Below are 18,759 nucleotides of genomic sequence, written 5' to 3'. Positions count from 1 at the left end.
CTTCTCAATGGTTTGGGGTCATTGGTCTAGCAAGATGAGAACATTTTGGATCCTGAGTCTTTTGTTTAATGTGTTAGCAATTCCTCCCATACGGATGTCATTCACTGTCCTAACAGGCATTCCTCGTACCACTCTGTTCAAGTCACCCATGAGCTTGCTGAACAGAACAGGGCCCAAAACAGAGCCCTGTAGCACAAGGCTCAATTTCCTTCCAGGCTGACATCATTCTATTATTCAACACTTTGATGCATTTGTTCAGCCAGCTGCAAATCCACTTAGCTGTGTCCTACTCCCATCCCTATTTCTCCATCTTGTCTATAAGAATATCCTGAGCAACTCTGTCAAGTGCCTCGCTGAAATCCAGATCCACGATCCCCCTGTCCGATAACCCTATCAGGAGAGGAAACGAGATTCAATCGGGTGACTGTGGAAGAGACTCTTGGCAGTCACTGTTTTCTCGTCCCCGAGCTCACAAAGAGCAACCTGTAACGATTAGTTCTCGTGTTCTCCCAAGGATCAATACTAAGCCCCCTGGTTTGTATTTCACAGAGGACTTGTATCTCTTCCTCTGCCCCGGCTCCCTCTCTGTCTCCAAACCCTTCCCTTACCCCTCTTGGAAAATTTGCCTGCCTTAAGTTTTCAGGAATATTCCATCTTTTTCCTGCTTTTTTTTTTTTTTTTTTTTTAACTCATCGTTGAGTCTTCTGTCACTTTTCACATTGCTGATAATTTCTGGGGATGTCTCTTACTGTTTTCTAGCCTTCATTTTCTCCTTCAGGGACAATAATGCCAGTCTCAACTAATCCCCAATGTCACTTTAAGAACCAAATTTTAAAATATGTATGAAAGCCTCTTACACAATACCCAGCATGTAGTGGATAATTGTTATTTGAATAAACTGCAAAGAACCATATCAATAAGAAATCTTACTACAGTTACAAGTAAAATACATACAGAGCATTTTTCTCCAAAGTCAAATAACTTGCATTTTGAGTTACATTGTATGCTGTCATAAATTTGGAAAGGTATTTTGTTCATCAAAGAATTTAAGTCTTTGTTCTGATTGTCTCTTTAAAATTAGCCTTCCCTAAAATCAGATTTAATAAGAACCTAAAGTTTTATTATACCCTATTGCTTAATTATATTTAAGGAAATTTATGATTTTTTAAACACAGTTTATGCAAGTATTTCTTTTCTGGTTAAGGTGGATAAATTGAAGCAGATTTTTTGAGCCAAATATTTTGAACCAAAATATTTTAAACCAAACAGTATGGTATCTGAGAACTGAAGAATGATTTCAGCTACAGAGAGAACATTTATGTTCCATTTACTTTTTTTGAGACAGGGTTTCATTCTGCCACCCAGGCTGGAGTGAAGTGGCGCAATCATGGCTCACTGCAGCCTCGACCTCCTGGGCTCAAGTGACCCTCCCACCTTAGTCTCCCAAGTAGCTGGGAATACAGGTGCATGCCACCACACCCGGCTAATTTGTGTGTGTGTAGTTTTAGTAGAAACGGGGGTTTCACCCTGTTGCCCAGGCTGGTCTCAACAAACTCCGGGGCTCAAGTGCTCCTCCCTCCTTGGCTTCCCAAAGTGCTGAGATTAGAGGCATCAGCCACTGTGCCTGGCTGAGAACATTTAAAAGGTGAAGGAGCGCTATTGGAAAAACACTTCTTAATGGAAACATAGTTTGGATGATAAGCGTTAATTATGATGTTTCTACTGTTAATTGGCAAATTGCCCAGAAGTACCAAGGATGTCTCTGATCTCTATGAAACTGACAGACGTCTTCACCCGTGCTACTCAGAGTACAGGTTTTTTTTTTTTCTTTTTTCTTTTTTTTTAGGCAGAGTCTCGCTCTGTCGCCAGGCTGGAGTGCACTGGTGCTCACTGCAACCTCTGCCTCCCAGGTTCAAGCGATTCTCTTGCCTCAGCCTCTTGAGTAGCTGGGACTACAGGTACACGCCACCATGCCCAGCTAATTTTTGTATTTTTAGTAGAGACGGGGTTTCACCATGTTGGCCAGGATGGTATCAATCTCTTGACCTTGTGATCCGCCCACCTTGGCCTCCCAAAATGCTGGAATTACAGGCGTGAGCCACCGCACCCGGTCAGAGTACAATCTTTATTATACTTGAAGTCAAATAAGTTTTAGGTAGGAACAACCTAGGTCAACACTCTTACTTTACACAAGAGGCAACTGAGGCAGATAGAGGCTAGGTGACCCAGCACGGAATGGCCAAGCCAGACCTCACAACCAGGTCTCCTGACTCCAGGCCTGTGCTGCTTGCAATGGTTTGTAGCTGCACTGACAGGTTTGGGAGCTGTCCATATTCTTGTTTTCTGAAGTCTTCCTCTTTGAGATGACTTGTAGGTTCTTTGCTTCTTAATTCATTGGATGGCCTCCAGGAAGAAATCCTTTGTGGAGCTGTCATCCACCCTTTTCCTGCCTTTTAACTTAGTCCTTGGAAACATGAGGCTTCAACTCTGTGTTGTCTGGTGCTCAGGGCAACGTGGATGCTGAGATGACAACACGCATCTCTCTGATGCACAAATTAGAGTTGATTGATGGAAGGCCACTAATAAAATGTCACATCTTATAGATGTGGATGGGCCATGGGGCCAGTGATAAAGTGAGACCGGTGGGCTCTGACATACACGCATCCCCGCCATATTATTGACAGTGGGAGATAGTATTGATCTAGCTGCCAAGATTATCCTATTATGCAATTAGAATATTAGATTTGCATTTTTAATTCCTTTAGAAGAAATTGGCCTGGGGCAATTATGGCAGGAAAATATCAAGATGGATTCAGCTTCTTTGAAAATAAGAACTCAGAAGAAGCTTTTAGGAAGATGCAGTCATTATCAGAGAAAAGTTTTACTCATAAAAAAGAAAACAGTAAAGCAACAAAAACACAAAGCTATGCCGGTTTAAAGGGCCTATGGAAACCAAATTTTCCCCTGAGTAGAAAAACAAAACCAACTTGCCCTAGAACGTGGTGTAGACCCACCAGCGGTGTCCAGTGACGTTCCCCGTGAATACACATGCACGTTACACTTCGCATTTCTGGTTTGGGCAGGTTTCCATCTTTTTTTCTGACCGAACAGTGCTGTGTTCTGACCCTTGTGTTGCAGGTCCATTTCCTACACCAGCTCAGCCTGGTTAAGAGTTCCTTTTTAAGGAACTTGCTTTTTGAAGTGGTTTTGGTGAAGGCTTGGCCCCACAAGCAACTGAAGACAGTCCTCCTTCCTCCTGACTCATAATGTTTTAAAAATTAGAGGCTCAACTTACAATGACTGGAGAGGAAGTGTTTAAAATCTGAAGTACTAGCAGATGCTTTTAAAACACAAAACTGCCTCCTTTTGGTGTGTGGATGCATTAGTCTCATCAAGGCTCTCCAGGCCCAATCTGGGGTCTGAGCCATTTCTGAGCCCTTGGTAGAATTTCTGGGTAAGCGAATATGAGGTCATCATATAAGAAATTAAAGCCACAGTTAAATTACAAGCCAGATGCTTGTGTGTTTAGTGTTCAGTTCAGCATCCTTTTTCTGTAGTGGGCCAGATAATAAGTGCTTCGGGTTTTGTGGGGCCACCTCCGGTTCCTCTCTTAACATCTCTCTCATTCTCTCAGCACACTGTATAAAACCAGACCATGGTTGGATTTAGTACACAGGCCAAACCCTGCTGTTGCTTGGTTTAGTGGATAGTATGCACAGACTGTATTTTTCTTTGAGATTATTATTATTACAGTGTCTTCTGCCTAATGGATACTCATGATTTCAAGGGGAAAACTTGGCTTCCACCCCTTGGAGTGTCTAGTATAGAGGGGAAAGAAGACATGCAAATAAATTATAATAAATCAAGATAATTGGTATAAATAAGGGAAATACTTCAAGCAGAGGGAATCATATTGAAACCACTACCTCCTTCACCACCAACAAAAAATGCCATAGTGACCATTATTTACTGAGTGTCTACTAGATTTCAATACCAAGAGTTTTCTATAATACAATGAGAGAAGGAGGTAAAACCTGCATAGGGAAATTCAGAAAGGATTCCCAGAGGTCGCTGCATTTGAGTTGAGGTTTGAAGGAGTGGGAGTTTGAACAAAGAACGTACATGCAAATTCCCATAAGAGGTCAGGGTCTTGTCTGTCTATGCCTCTGCTCAACAGTGGCCTATGTGATGAAGTCTATATAAGTCAGATGATGGACTAGATGTCCAGATGTCATGTTGGCCACGGAGAAGCACAATCAATCAGCAGACCCTTGAGGAAAGAACTAGGACTGAGACACAAGTATTACTGGGAGTTCATTTTTAATCATAGATTAGTTCTGTTTGTTCACTTAACAAACATGTCTTAAGCCCCTGTGTGTGCTGGATATGGCCCTAGGTGCTGGGAGCACTTGGAGGTTGAGAACACAGTTCTTGCTCTCCAAAGATTCTCAGGGGAGCCCATAGGTGGATGCCATTGTAGGAGGAGGTGAACTCCATAGAGGTTCATGGATACAGACAAAGAGCATGTGTGAATGTGTGTGTATTTGGAGGGATGGAGGTGGGAACCGGATTCCAGCACTATGTGAGAATTATACTAGACAACCTTTTCCGGTCCTACTTGGAAAGGAAGTGAGCTTCTGTTTTTAATCCATTTTGTGTTGCTATTAACCGAATATCTAAGACTGGGAAACTTTTAAAGAAAGAGGGTTAATTTAGCTCACGGTTCTGCAGACTGTGAAGTTCAAAGAATGGCTCTGACATCTGCTCGACCTCTGGTGAGGGCTTTTGAGCTGCACCATAGCATGGTGGAAGTCAAATGGGAATTCGGCACATGGGAAGGGGACCCAAATGTGCCCACTAGGCCTCACCTCCCAACACTGCCACATTGGGACTCAAGCTTCAACATGAGTTTCAATGGAGACAAACCATATCCAAACCCTAGCAGTGTCAAACTCCCTCTGTCTTTCCCCTATAAGGACACCTGTCATTAGATTTAGGGCCCATCCTAAATCCAGGATGATCTCAGAAATCCTTAATTATATGCAAAAAATGCTTTTCCCAGATAAGGTCACATTCACAGGTCCTGAGAGGTTTGAACATAAACATATCCTTTTAGGGATTGCTATTCAGCTTAGTACACCTGATAAATAACAGCCCCTGGGATTTTTAAAGACCATGATGGTTGCATCCTGGTTACATACTATGTGACAGGGAGAAGATGAAACTCCCAAAGCCTTGGAGTTCATCCCTTTAATTCTCTGGGAAAATAAAAGCAAATCTGTAAAGCATAGCTTTAGAGTAAATTCAAGGTGAGGGTCCAGGGCTGAAATGCAGGAGCTTACAAGAGTCAAGGAATAGTGACATTTGTTCCTGAAGCCACCTTCTTCAGGCAAGGCTGCTCATTCAGCTCATAGTGGCACTGTTGGCAGAGTCACCCTGGAATCCAAAAGACAAAGATGAATGGAGTAAAAATGTAGTACTCTTGGTTTATCAAATGATTCTACCTCATGAATCCATCACATTCAATAGAAACCACATTAGCAATTCCTGTTATTGGTCTCGTCCACCCAAAATCCCTGGAGGTCCATCCCAGTGCCCACATGATTCGTTCAAGGAAAAAAGAATACACTCTTTAAATATGTGTAAATATATTTGTAAGTGTAAAATGCCTAGACAAAAGAATGCAAGGGAATACAGACTGTGGTGGTGAAGAGACCTTTTTGCCCATTAAAATACTAGCCAAATGGTTATTATACCACCCTGCAGAAAAGCAAGGTCCTAATTAGTTATTAGGCATCGTGGCGCTCTGTGGCTCTCCGAAAATGTTTGATTCTGCTTTCCATCCTTTTAATAGCTCTGGCAAGTTTTTGGTAATTTCTGCAACTGTATTTCTGAATTTCTGGAGCCGTATCTTTGCTTCCTTGTTTTAAACAGCATGACTGGATCCTGAGTCCCAGTAATTGTAATGCTTGTTAGGTTGTGCGTTTAGTTCAGTTCCACAAACATTAAACACCCACTGTGTACCAGGGTCCGTGCCAAGCCCATGTATTGAGATGATGAATGGAATTAGATGTAAGGTAGAATATATGTGTGATCATTTCCTCTGAATATACTAAGGCTTTAGCCTTCTGTATATTTGTAAGACATATTTTACATGTACACTTTTTTGAATGATCATCAAATGTGGGAGCAAAGGGCCAGTTCAATTCTCTGAAACTTTAATTCTGAGGTCCTTACTTCCTTCAGCCTTCAGTCGATAAAAATAAAATGCTTTAAGCTCTTCTGTCTTGGACATTTGAAGGCAGCACAAGCTATTAACACAATGATGTTGTTTCCAGTGTACAGCACTATTAATTGGGTCTTTGTAATTTTCTTTATAGGCCAAAGCTTGATTTGAGTGTCAGCAAGTTAAAACTCAGGCACATCCATCTTTCCTGTAAGTTCTGCCATTCCCCCACCCCCACCCCATCAATGTATCAATACTGCTCCTCTTCATTAAGATTCTCGTAAAAAGGCAAAGAATGGTAGAAGTGGCTTTTCCTTTCCTTAACTTGTAGAATCAGTGCTGTCCAGTAGAAATGTGATGCAATGCAACTTTAAATTTTGTAGTAAAAGGGACAGATGAAATTAATTTTAACAGTATATCCCAACATGTCCAAAATATTATACTTTCAATGTGCAATTAACATAAAACTATTAATAATGTACTTTATGCTTTTCTCACGTTGAGCATGCAAAATATGGTATATTTTTTACATTTCTGGCACAATGCTATTTGGAGCAGCCACATTTCAAGTACCCAATGGCTACTGGTGTTTGGTGGCTACCATATTGGTCATGGAAGGTACACGTAAATAGTTTGGGACTGGCTTTTGCTTTTGATAAAAGGGATAGATCAATCTTTCAAGAAGCAGTGAGGACTTAAAAAATAGATTATTTAGGGTGAAGTTTAGGACTATGTTGCCTGAGAAGAAAGAATTTATTACAGTTTTCACTGTAGAAATACCTTCAGAGTTCAGTGCGTGTTTGTGTGTATGTGTGTGTGTGTGTGTGATATGTATGTAGACCCATGCATATAAAAATAGTCATGTTTAAATGTTCTTTCAGTAAAGGGCATGAATTGATAACTGACTTAAGTATGTACTGATTGCAGCTGGGAATGATGGTGTACATGTGTAATCTCAGCTACTTGGGGGCCTGAGGCAGGAGGATCTCTTGAGCCCATGAGTTCAAGACCAGCCTAGGCAACAGAGTGAGATTCCATCTCCAGAAAAAATGTATGTGCTGATCGCAACTCTGGCTTAAAATCAATGAAAGGCTAATAAACAACTGTTATGGACATTAATATCAAATAAGAATAATTCAAAATTATTAATTATTAGAAAAAGTTAAAAAGGTCAGGTTACAGATGGCACACTGGAAATTTTGCATGGCTATGCTTATAACTCGTCATACTGGAACTGCTAGTTTAGAAAAGAGAAAGAAAACACAAATCTACTTTCTGAGGCCCTGAATTTACCCTACTTTCATGTTTATTATCCAGTATTTTTATACTAATTTTGTTGGGGTATTAATTTGGATAGTGTTAGCTTCACCAATCCTTATTTTGCAACGTTAATGTGCTAGGCTATTTTTAATTCTAAATGTGAAAAATCAGGGTGAAAATCATGAATACTGAGGAAATTACATACCTATGAGTTCCCTGGGAAATTACAAGATCATATAAGACATACAAACACATACGCAGGAATGACCCAAGCCCTCCTGCATTCCTTCCCTCAGCCCTAAAACAGATTGGATCACTTTGTCCTGATTCTGCTGTGAATGTGAAACGGCTTGCCCGTGAATGTGCTTGAACCAGCTCAGGAAACTGAGGCACAGAAAAGCATGTTTATGGTCACACGGTCAATTAGGGGCAGACCTGGGACCAGAACTCAGGACTCCTGACTCCTACTCCAGTGCTCTTAACGCCGAAATCATGGAGAATGACACATAAGTACAATTAATGGCTTATTAGTCAGAGACCCCAACCCTTCAGGAAACAAAAATCCAGCCTAGCCCTTTTCAAACAGAGGGAATTTAATAAAGGGAATTGGTTTTACAGGTGATGTAAGAGCTGAGAAACCACCAGAGAACCACCAGGCAATCAGTAATTTGCAATAAGAATATTCTACCGCCACCCCTTGGGCTGGAGGAACAATGGAAGGATGAGATATCAAAACTAGGGCACTGCTCAGTGTGGGGTTACCCTGCCCCAGGGTCGGGGCTGCCTGGCTGGAGTTGTGAAGGGCTCTCTGGTGGGAGCTCAGCCCACAGAGGAGACGTGGGCACTGTTGGGGGTCCTGTTCTATGTAGCGTAAGACTCTCCAGTCTTACCATTGCCTCCTACTGACCAAAACTACTTAGAAGCCAGATAGCAAGGAGTGTGGGGAATGAAAGTTTCTGTGACACAGAGCAAAGTCGGGCAAGAACTGCGAGAGCAAATAGACACCTGCTGCTACAGAGAAATAGCCTTAAAGAAGTGCTATGGTTTGCGACAGATTTATCCTCTACTTATGTTTTAAAACTAATTTTGAAAATAGTTTGTGCATCAAATTCACAATCACTGTGACAAGAGGAGATGCCAGCCTCAGAGGCTACCTTGTTGTAGATCATCAAGAGCTGGCCATGTGCGTCTTCCCTTTGGCATGACATTGGTCTGTCCTCATTTACTTCTGCTGGAGAGGTGGGACTTCCCAATCTCTGGTCCAGAGCCACAGACTTATTCTTGGGCAATAAATGGTTTCTGTCCAGGGCTTCCTAAAAATTGCTTCTATTTGTTTCACAATTTGGAACAACTGAAGGTGGACCCTTGGGAATAGGATGAACCAGGATTCATGACTGAAAAGATGCTTGTTTTGTTTAGTTTTTGTTTGGAGCTGTACAATACATTTAAATATTGTATTTAGCATTAAACAATGCATTGGCAGAAAAGAGTTAATCTATCCCAGCCTTGTGAAGGGGAAGCTACTGGAGCCTAGGGAAAAATTAGCGTTTTTTGATTGGGGCTTCACCATGTATTGGGAACTCTCTTAAAAGCTTTGCCTTTTTTTTTTGTTTTTGAGATGGAGTTTTACTTTTGTCGCCCAGGCTGGAGTCCAATGGTGCGATCTCGGCTCACCGCAACCTCCGCCTCCTGGGTTCAAGTGATTTTCCTGCCTCAGGCTCCCAAATAGCTGGGATTACAGGCATCCGCCACCATGCCTGGCTAATTTTGTATTTTCAGTAGAGACAGGGTTTCTCCATGTTGGTCAGGCTGGTTTTGAACTCCTGACCTCAGATGATCCGCTTGCCTCAGCCTCCCAAAATGCTGGGATTACAGGCGTGAGCCACCGTGCCTGGCCAATGCTCTGCATTTTTAACTCACTTAAGCCTCACAATCAAGCTACATCTTAGAAACAACTATTTCCCCCAGTTTTCAGATGAGGACACTGATGATCAGAAAGGTTTAGGTAACTTGACCAAGTTGGCAGATTGCTAGTGGTGGATTTGTGTTCGGAATCCAGGCAGCTTGGCTGTAGAGTCCATGCTCTTAACCACTAATTTGTGCCTTCACCCAGCCTATGGTAGCTGGTGGGCAGGTCAGCCTTGGGATTCCCTGGGGTCCTAGCCCTGATGTACTGGGCTTTGATACCCAGAAGGCTGGTGGTATTGGCAGGGGAAGCTGCTGTGAGGAGGTCGTAAGTGCCACATTATTGCAGGGCACTTAGTTGCTAATTGCCATTTAATCACAAGATGAATATAGTTCTTTTCTCCTTCCACCCCAGTGCCAGTTAGATGGTAATTACTTCTGAACTAAGTGCTGAAGATGTGGCTTTGTTGGAGCTGAAGCTAAATGTTAGGACTCTCCTTTGAAGCATTACATTCCTGGCAGGACTGGTTTACCGACATGTCTCACTAAAAATATCCCTTTGACATCAGATGATCCTATTTCTTCCTATTTTCCTTATATGATTATTTTTTTCTTGGACATTTTTCAAGTTTGGGCTTTATATTTGAGAAATTAAACAACTCACGTTTTTCTAGAAGTGACCTTATGTTTAAATCAATAATCGAAGTAGAAAACTTTGCACTTGGATAGTTCTACATTGAATATGAGTTTACTTAGTTTGTTTCTTCGAAGTCTTCTGTACACAGCTGTTGTAAGGAGTGGAAGAGGAACCACTTGGTGTTTTCTGTTGTCTAAACTTTGATGAATGTAAAAACGATCATATGGAATATCTCTAAATATGGAAATGCAGTCTATTGTCTTATTCTTTTTTGAGAATTTTTCCTGCAGGTGATTTTAAAGCAGGTCTGTCGGGGATTATTTGACTTTTCAGAGAGAGCGATAAAAGTGAGCAGGTTAAGTCACTTGTCTAAAGTAACTCAATTAATGAACACAGCCCTTGTTTTCTGGCATCTAGTCAAATGTCACAGGTGATATCTGAGGTTAATAAACCTTCAACCTTATAACAACCTAATCAGCTTGATTCAGGCTTAGAACAAATGTGCAGATCCAAAATAGGTAGTATGGGGAGTAAAACAGCGAAACATTGAAAAGCATGAAGTCTGCAACACCAGTGCTGTCTCTGCCTGGTCTATTCAGGGGTCTTGTGGATGTATGGACTCTTTAGGAGTGTTGTGGATGATGGAGACATGACAACAATCCCTGGTGAGGTGGCAGACACGTTTTTTTTATTTATTTATTTTGAGACGAAGTTTTGCTCTCATTGTCCAGGCTGGAGTAATGGCGCAACTTCGGCTCACTGCAACCTCCGCCTCCCAGGTTCAAGCGATTCTCCTGCCTCCGTCTCCCGAGTAGCTGAGATTACAGGTGCCTGTCACTACGCCCAGCTAATTTTTGGCATTTTTAGTAGAGACAGGGTTTCACCATGTTGGTCAGGCTGGTCTCAAACTCCTGATCTCAGATGATCCGCCCGCCTTAACTTCCCAAAGTGCTGGGATTACAGGCATGAGCTGTCGCGCCCAGCCTGTTTGCTTATTTCTTTACTTTTGTGGGAGACTGGAGTTTTATTATTACTGAGATCAGTCTCCCTGAGCATTCAGGGAGCAGAGTTTTTAAGAATAACTTGGTGGGTGGGGGTAAGCCAGTGAGCCAGGAGTGCTGATTGGTCAGTGATGAAATCGTAGGGCGTTGGAGCTGTCTTCTTGTGCTCAGTCAGTCCGTGAGTGGGAGCCAGAAGACCAGGTGAGCCAGTTTATTGATCTGGGTGGGGCCAGCTGATCCATCAAGTCCAGGGTCTGCAAAATATCTCAAGCACTGATCTTAGGGGCAATTTAGGGAGAGTCAGAATCTGGTATCCTGCAGGTGCATGACTCCTAAACCATAATTTCTAATCTTGTGGCTAATGTTAGTCCTACAAAGACAGTCTAGTACCCAGGCAAGGAGGAGGTCTGCTTGGGGAAAGGGCTGTTACTGGGCAGGCACATTTTAACTGGTTATTAACTTCTTCATTTAAGGTTTTTATGAAGAGGGGTTTAGTTTGAGTTATGTGAGTGGTTGTCTATGTGCCTTAAGGAAAAAACCCTCTGAATTTTAGTGTTTTTACACAATAAGGCAGTGATTGTTGAACTTTAGAACACCCAAATCACCTAACTGCTGGGCCCCTCACTCCCAGAGTTTCTGGTTAAGTCTGAGGTGGGGCCTGAGAATTTTCATTTTTGACAAGTTTTCAGGTGATGCTCATGCCACTGGTCTGAGAATCACGTTTTCAGAACCTGGGCATGAAGGGCTATTTCTTCCTCTCCTTGCAATCCAATTAGAATATTTCCAGCTGGGAAACTCTTCAGGAAGGCCGTCCTCCAGATGGTGACTCAGAAACAAGCTACTTTCCTAGATGCTCTGCTCTTTCCTGAGATCTGCTCTGCAGTCAGTGTGTGGGTCCAGGGTAAGAGAAGGCAGGAGGGATCGTGCCAGAGGTCTTCTAGGGGACAGACCTGGAAGTGGGATAGATTATTTTTGTTTATCTTCCACTGGCTAGAACCCAGTCATGTGAGTCTTCTTTAACTGTTAAAGGAAGATAGAAAGTCTGAGCGCTCAAAAGGAAAAGAAAACTGACTTCAAAGGAAAATACAGCCATTTTGGGTACACTTAACTTTACGAACATCCTCCTCTTGACTTTTTTCCTCTACCTAAGACATTGTGAAAATATTTCTGTTACCGATTTAGGAAGTTTAGTGATGTTCCTTGACCTGCCTAGAAATACTCTTGAGTACTGGCAGCTGGAGTTGGGTGAAGCCAGCTGTCCATGTTCCTTTCATAGATGAAGACACTCTGATAGCAGCTCACTGGTGTGAAGGGTTTACCTACACTGGAAGTGAGATCAGATGGAGAATGGGAATCCCCATCAATGGCAGGTGTCAATTTATTGTCTATCAGCTTCAAATTCATCCTTCTCTGCTCTGCTTTGTGACACTGGAGCTGGACCCTGTAAACATTTCTTAGCCAGCTGGGTGAATGTACATGTCATCAGTAGAGGGTGCCAGAGTGGTGTAGTGCCAGGAACGTCCCTGCTGAGTTCTGGACTTGGCTAGTTATTATCATTCAATGCAGTAGCACCTGGCACATGCACCTGAGTCCCAGCTCTGCTTCAGGCCATGCTCTCCCCAGCACTGGTTGCTTCTCAGAAGCTCCTTCCTGCCCACAGCCTCCTACAACAACAGATGGCCTGCTTCTGCAGACCACCCCATGCCTTTGCTTTCCAGAAAGCTTCTCCACCAGCAATTTGTGAGTTCCTGTGGCAGCAAATAAAAATTGGGAAAAAATGTTGGCCCAAAAAAATATGTGGCGAAAAAAGAATGGCAAAAAAATTTTAAATAAAAGTCTCTAATAATAAGTTTACCAAGAGTCTTCTCCTTGGAGTTCAACTCTTACAGTTGTGTCGTGTGGCCTCCGGAATGGGGCAAATACTCACGATGCAGAGGGAAAGAAGTACTTTGCAGACACCAAGGATACTGACCTTTGTGCCATGCAATCTAACTAGTCAGTAATAAGGGATGGAATGGTGATCTGTCTTACTCATTCCCACAAGGCAGGCTTGGCATGAACAAGAATAACATTTGGCAAAAATCTCTGAGGAGATCTGAACCTCAGCCTCAGTGGAGGTAGAAGGCCCCTCTGCCCATCCTTGGTTCCTTTAATTTTTCACTGTCCTTCAGCCTAGAGGTAATAACTGCTCTTTTGCTACATCCTTAAGGTCCTTTTAAAGTTCCTTTTAGTAGTTGTATCAGTCTGTTTTCATACCACTATAAAGAAATACCCAAGGGCCAGGCGCAGTGGCTCACACTTGTAATTCCAGCACTTTGGGAGGCCAAGGTGGGTGGATCACAGGTCAGGAGTTCAAGACCAGCCTGGCCAAGATGGTGAAACCCCATCTCTACTAAAAATCTAAAAATTAGCTGGGTGTGGTGGTGGGTGCCTGTAATCCTGGCTACTTGGGAGGCTGAGGCAGGAGAATCACTTGAACCTGAGAGGCAGAGGTTGCAGTGAGCCGAGATCGTGCCACTGAACTCCACCTGGGCAACAGAACAAGACTCTATCACCAAAAAAAAAAAAAAAAAAAGAAAAAGAAAAAAAAGAAATTCCTGAGACTGAGTAATTTATAAAGAAAAAGAGGCTTAATGGACTTACGGTTCCATATGGATGGAGAGGCCTTACAATTACGGCGGAAGGCGAAGGAGAAGCAAAGGTGCATCTTACATGGTGGCAGGCAAGAGAGCTTGTGCAGGGGAACTGCCATTTATAAAACCATCAGATCTCATGAGACTTACTATCACAAGAACAGCGCAAGAAAAACCCACCCCATGATTCAATTACCTCCCCCCGGGTTCCTCCCATGACATGTGGAGATTATGGGAGCTATAATTCGAGATGAGATTTGGGTGGGGACCCAACAAAACTATATCAGTAGTTCACCACCTTTAATAGTTAACAGTGGGAGGGGGGAGCGGGGAGAGATTGCATTCTGAGTTTTACCTGATGTAAATGACGAGTTGATGGGTGCTGATGAGTTGATGGGTGCAGCACACGAACATGGCACAAGTATACATATGTAACAAACCTGCACGTTATGCACATGTACCCTAGAACTTAAAGTATAAAAAAAAAATACAACATTACCTCACTTTTAAACTTTGGAGAAATTTTAAACCTATAAAAAATTTGTAACAACAAAAACAAAAAAAATAGTTAACAGTTATTTGCGTTACATTTTCCTTGTTAAAATAGCTGGAGTGATGGCTGCCTCCTGACTGGACCCTGAGAGATGTACCATGTTTCTGGTTTTATTGTGGAAAGACAATGTTGAACATACTACTTCTCAAGTTCAAAAAAGCAGAACAGAAAAACTGTACATGCCCAAAGCTCATTTCTTTGTTTTTCCCTCTCACAATGTCAAATTCCTACCCTGAGAAGGACTGATGTTCATATCAGAGACCCAGCAGGAATTGAGTGAGATGGTCTTCAAGCCTCAGACTTCTAGATGCTGTAGTCTAGAGTCTCAACCAGGGTCTCCTTGGGGAAGGCACTGGGTAGGACTCTGTTTTGCTAGGAGCATTAGAAAGAAAGAAGAAACACATATGTCATCAGAGACCAGAAACCAATGTTGCTTTTTCAGCTGCATGCCTTGGTCCCTGTCCTTGGGTGAAATCATAAAGCCAACTGTGAGTAACACCAGGCCTTTTGCCTTGGCTTGGTCCTGCTGCCACAGCAGCAGAAAACCCATGCAACCTAAAACACATCCCCAAGTAAAAGTTTCATAAACAATACACGATCTAATTTTAGGCCACAGAAAGTAGAAGGTCAGCATAGAATATTGACAGTGATAATAATCCCAGTTAGCGTTGGTTGCTTATTATATAATATTTTTATTTTTCTTCACAGAAGATGGATATATCCAATGAAGCCTGGCTTGGTTTCTTTTGCACTAACTTGGCTTTACAGAAGGGCCCCAACAAAGGTGAGACATCGGAGGCAGGCATACCAGAGATTTAGAGACCCTGTGAAAGCTTTTTAATAGGAAACTTCTTTTCTATTCCCACTACTTCTGAAATTTCACCATCAAAGATTCATACTTGGTCAAGTATAGATTCCCCCACTTCCCCCACCTTTTAAAATTAAGTGAAATTTGAATAACATAAAGTTAAGCATTTAAAGTGAATAAGTCAGTGGCATTAAGTACAATCACAATGTTGTGAAACCATCACCCTTATGTAGTTCCAAAACATTTTCATCACCCCAAAAGGAAATCCCATAATCACTGAGCAGTTAATTCTCATTTCCCTTTTCTCTAACCCCTGGTAGCAACCAATCTGCATCTATCTCTGTGGATTAGCCTATTCGGGGCATTTCATATAAATGGAATCATACAGCACAAGGTCTTTTATGTCTGGCTCCTTTCACTTAATGTCATGTTTTCAAGGCTCATTTATGTTGTACCATGCATCAGTCCTTCATGTCCACCAGTTTATGGATGGATAGACAAATTGTTATATGTACATACCAAATCCTTTCCAGATGATTTTTAAAATTATGTTCTGGGATACATGTGCAGAATGTGCAGGTTTGTTACATAGGTATACACGTGCCATGGTGGTTTGCTGCACCCATCAACCTGTCACCTACATTAGGTATTTCTCCTAATGCTGTCTCTCCCCTAGCCCCCCACCCACTGACAGGCCCTGGTATGTGATGTTCTCCTCCCTGTGTCCATGTGTTCTCATTATTCAACTCCCTAATGGAATAAAAAAAGAGACTGTATACTCAACACAATCCTAAGCAAAAAGAACAAAGCTGGAGGCATCATGCTACCTGACTTCAAACTATACTACAAGGTTACAGTAACAAAAACAGCATGGTACCGGTACCAAAACAGAGATATAGACCAATGGAAAGGAACAGAAGCCTCAGACATAACTCCACATGTCTACAACCATCTGATCTTTGACAAACCTGACAAAAACAAGCAACAGGGAAAGGATTCCCTATTTAATAAATGATGTTGGGAAAACTGGCTAGCCGTATGCAGAAAACTGAAACTGACCCCTTCCCTTTACCTTATACAAAAATGAACTCAAGATGGATTAAAGACTTATATGTAAGACCTAAAACCATAAAAAACCCTAGAAGAAAACCTAGGCAATACTATTCAGGACATAGGCATGGGCAAAGACTTCATGACTAAAACACTGAAAGCAATGGCAACAAAAGTCAAAATTGACAGATGGGATCTAATTAAATTAAAGAGCTTCTGCACAGCAAAATAAACTTCCAAATGATTTTTAAGTGATCTCCTCCAGTGGAGGAGATAACACATAGGACCACCAATACCTTAGTTTTAATGAGGTTGTCTCACAAAGTTACTTTGGATTAAACAGACTGGTGAAAATTGCAGGGTAGAGAGGACTCTCAAACTGGAGAGAGATGATGAAGGCAAAAAGGGTGGGGAAGCCACCTGCAATTTAATGGAGATCTGACACCAGTTTGAGTTCTAGAAAATTATGCAGCCTCTGATTAAATTCAACAGAACATTGCTGAGCATAGAATTAAAACATGCACACTTCTTATTCTCAAAGGTCAGTGTGCCAGAGAGGATCTGGGTGAGAGAAGAACTGACTTCTCCTTACCTAAAAACAACTCTGGACCAACTCATGACTGGATTTGCACAACACTAGTTGCAGAGTATATAACCTTGTCAGCACCAAGTGGGGATACCAGTGTCGCTGGCCGAAGCCGCTCCTATGTGACTGCCTGGTGATCATTCTTCAACACAGAAGCACGGCCTGTACTGAGTTGAGTTCTCACTCCGAATGTGGGACAATAAAATCCCTTTGGAAGGAAATTGTCCAAGAGTCAAAGGAGACAGATATCCCTCTTCATCTTCATTGGGAGTTAATTTGCTGGCAATTATCGTGTCTTTACCATACACTTAGAATCACATTCATTTACACTCCAGGAAGAAGGATGACTCTTTATGACTTTTTTATTTAAATTATTGATGCTTAAAATCATGAGCCATTCATTTCCTGCTTTCTCAACGTTGGTAATTGACTAGTTCAGGGCAGGTGTGGGCTGAGAAAGCCGTTTAGTTGGCATGAGGAGCGATCGCTTCAGAGGCCATGCTGCTACTTTTGCCCACAGATGATTATCAATCATAGAACATTCTCGTCTCTGCTTTGGGAGCACAGATGGTTCTCTCTGCATAACTGTTTTCTCTAGAAGCCAATACCAGGGTTGGGGTGTGGGCTATCGAGGTACCTGCTGAAGTACATATAGATCTTTTACCCTATCCTCCCTTTCCTCTGTATGTCATTTAGGCATCCTGCCAGGGGTAAAATCTTGTACCAAATTCTGCATGTAAGTGCTCCATTCTTAAGAAGACCAAATAGAAACAACTATGAAAGAAGGTTGGGCAGTGGTAATTTACATGAGTCAAGATGTGCAGCTATGAAAATTTTAAAAGCTTAAATTGCAAATGATGACATTTTGGATCAGATGCATCACTTTACTCAAAGGAGAGCGCAGTGAGGGTGGCATGAACCGCATTCACCAGAAACTCAAAGAAGAATAACACATGGTCCCGAACCCCAATAAATGCACAAATATATCAGAGGACACCGATTTTTGTTTTGTTTTTTAAGATGGAGTCTTGCTCTGTCACCCAGGCTGGAGTGCAGTGGCGCGATCTCAGCTCACCGCAACCTCCACCTCCCGAGTTCAAGCAACTCTCCTGCTTCAACCTCCCGAGTAGCTGTGATTATAGGTGCCCAACACCATGCCCAGCTAATTTTTGTATTTTTAGTAGAGATGGGGGTTTCACCATGTTGGCTAGGCTAGTCTCGAACTCCTGACCTTGTGATCCGCCCGCCTTGGCCTCTTAAAGTGCTAGGATTACAAGCATGAACCACCACGCCCGGCCAAGGACACAGATTCTTAAGCATTGAGTCATAGTAGAAATGGGATGAGTGTTGTTATCAAGAAAGAACACATAGGAGAGGGAATCTAGAGGAGGAAACTGTTGATTCTTTAGGCAAGGAAGTGGGAGATGATGAGAATGCAAGGGAAGTGACATTTGAGTTCAGGCTGGAAGGGCAAGAGAGGTTTGTCAGGTGGAGGAGGGAGAGAGGGGATTCCAGGAATGTTCAAATTAGAAGAGACCAGCTGGCTGTTGGAGTATTGGTAAGAGGCTGTTCAGGAGGCTACTGGAATCTTTTGGGAAGTTGATTGATGGTAAGGCATTGATGGTGAGAATGCTGAGTGAGCCTGATTCAGACAGACATTTTGGAGATAAAAGTGATGACTATGAGGAACCAATGCAGGGGTTTAGGGAGAGAAAAAGGAGACAAGGATGATTACAACATTTCTAGCTGAGGGGAACAGGTGGACACTTACTCCCTTAACAGAGACTGAGAAGATTTGGGGAAGATAATAATGTGTTCAGCTTTGGCCATGGTAAATTTGAGCTGCTTTAGGGATATCTTGGAAGTGACAACTGGTCAGCTTAGGGGCTTGTGACATAGTGATCAGGATAGAAAGTGACTCTGATGATCTGTAAGTATTGATACATTTTATTCTAATTTTAAGTAATTTAGCATATTTGGAAATGGCATTAGAATTTCTGTCATTTATGCTTAAAACCCTCATTAATGCATTCCTCATCATCATTTTTGTTTTCTTTGGTTCAGGGAAATGAAGTATTTTCATTAATATGTTAATATTTT

At 42.2% G+C, this 18,759-nt stretch overlaps 1 protein-coding gene across 19 annotated transcripts in view; it reads left to right on the top strand.

Annotated features, from left to right (window-relative positions):
• LOC105472675 (RUNX family transcription factor 1) overlaps window positions 1-18,759 on the top strand; it is a 1,100,727-nt gene that overhangs the window by 229,565 nt on the left and 852,403 nt on the right. For 4 of the 19 annotated variants that reach the window (XM_071095667.1, XM_071095685.1, XM_071095687.1 and 1 more), the window contains exons 2-3: window positions 6,381-6,436; window positions 14,924-14,999. The exons of 12 other annotated variants lie outside the window; for them this stretch is intronic. The gene's annotated coding sequence lies outside the window, so the exon portion shown is untranslated. The remainder of the gene's footprint in view (window positions 1-6,380; window positions 6,437-14,923; window positions 15,000-18,759) is intronic. 3 more of the 19 variants (XM_071095670.1, XM_071095665.1, XM_071095666.1) reach the window with 2 other exon arrangements.

The sequence above is a fragment of the Macaca nemestrina genome, chromosome 4 (genome assembly GCF_043159975.1).
Source record: "Macaca nemestrina isolate mMacNem1 chromosome 4, mMacNem.hap1, whole genome shotgun sequence".
In the NCBI taxonomy this organism is placed as follows: Eukaryota; Metazoa; Chordata; class Mammalia; order Primates; family Cercopithecidae; genus Macaca; species Macaca nemestrina.
Note: the sequence above shows the minus strand (reverse complement) of the source record. Positions and strands in the feature narration are given on the sequence as shown.